This window comes from Chiloscyllium plagiosum, chromosome 1 (genome assembly GCF_004010195.1).
Source record: "Chiloscyllium plagiosum isolate BGI_BamShark_2017 chromosome 1, ASM401019v2, whole genome shotgun sequence".
NCBI classification, from domain to species: Eukaryota; Metazoa; Chordata; class Chondrichthyes; order Orectolobiformes; family Hemiscylliidae; genus Chiloscyllium; species Chiloscyllium plagiosum.
In genome coordinates this window covers 23,307,102-23,308,795 of record NC_057710.1, presented here as the reverse complement: position 1 = coordinate 23,308,795, position 1,694 = coordinate 23,307,102, and positions in this window count along the sequence as shown.

Here is a 1,694-nt window from a genome sequence, read left to right as displayed (position 1 = left end):
ACTTTGAAAGCTTCCTGTAAACATGGAATAGTATAGATTAGATGGGCTTCAGATTGGTATGACAGGTCAGCGCAACATCGAGGGCCGAAGGCCCTGTACTGCGCTGTAATGTTCTATGTTCTATGACCAGATATCAACAATGAAAGGCAACTTTGTCTCTAGTGTGCCTCAGTAACATCCCCTGCAAGTTCACTGACAGGACAGGCACTCCAGTATCAGTGCATTCCCTCAGGCTGACATCTGGGCACTGGTTACAGTCCATTAGCTGTATTCGGTGGGCCACATCATGTGCCTGCTTGACACAAGCTTCCCAAAGTGAACTTGCAACTCCTGAACTTTGCCATGATGAGTGATCACCAGGAACAGAGGGGTGGTATTTTAATGATGTCCTCAAAGCCTCGCTGAAAACAACAAAACATCCCCATTAATTCGTGGGTGTCTCTTACCCAAGGTTGGCTGAACTTGTGGAGAAACATCAGCAAAGGAGACAATTATTTGAATTCAATAGTCATCTTTGCTGGGATTTCTTTGGTCATTGATAAAAAAATAGTTTCAGAACAAACATTGAACAAAAGTTAGGGTTAGGATTTGAATGGTGATTAATTTAGAAATCCCTATAGTGTGGAAGCAGGGCATTTGGCCAATCAGGTCCATGCGAACCCTCCAAAGAGATTCCCTCTCAGACCTGCTCCCTATAAACTTCCATTTACCATGGCTAATCCACCTATCCTGCACATCCCTGGATACTATGGGCAGCTTAGCGTGGCTAATCCATTTAACTTGCACATCTTTGGACTGTGGAAGGATATACATAGACATGAGGAGAGCATGCAAACTCCACACAGGTTGGAATCAAACCTGGGCTGCTGGCGTTGTGAGGCAGTAGTACTAACCATTGAGCCATTGTGCCATACAAATTGTCTCTGTTAAAGAAGAGGAAACCTGTGAAGGTGATGAGGGGCTCCAAGAAATGGCCAAGGCATTGCTACCAATGATGGAACAAGACAAGATAGGCATTCAATAGTCAGAAATGTGGAAGACTCGAGCTCACACCCACACTGACACAACTTGAACACAAAGAAGTTTAGATCTGAGCCATAAAAAATGCAAATTGGTATTCATTTCATAATCTTGCTTCCTACCTGCAAGTAATTGTGCAGTGCTCATTTATGTAATTGTAATTTCTGTAACAGACCTAATGCCAGTGGAAGTAGAAAGCCACCTACAAATGGAATAAAGAAAAGCCCACCTTTTATGTACTTCTGTTCAAAATTTAACATAACATACATCAGAAGGCCCACATGGTTTCGATTTTACTTCAGATAAGAATATACCAGCTGATGCTAATTATTATTGTTCAGGTATTTATTTTTCAGAAGAGTACTGTGTCTCTATAAACTGTATATGTTGAGGTTGACTCCACCACCACCATAGAGTCATAGAGATGTACAGCATGGAAACAGACCCTTCGGTCCAACCCATCCATACTGACCAGATATCCCAACCCAGTCTGGTCCCACCTGCCAGCGCCTGGACCATATCCCTCCAAACCCTTCCTATTCATATACCTATCCAAATGCCTCTTAAATGTTGCAATTGTACCAGCCTCCACCACATCCTCTGGCAGCTCATTCCATTCACGTACTACCCTCTGCATGAAAAAGTTGCCCCTTAGGTCTCTTTTATATCTTTCC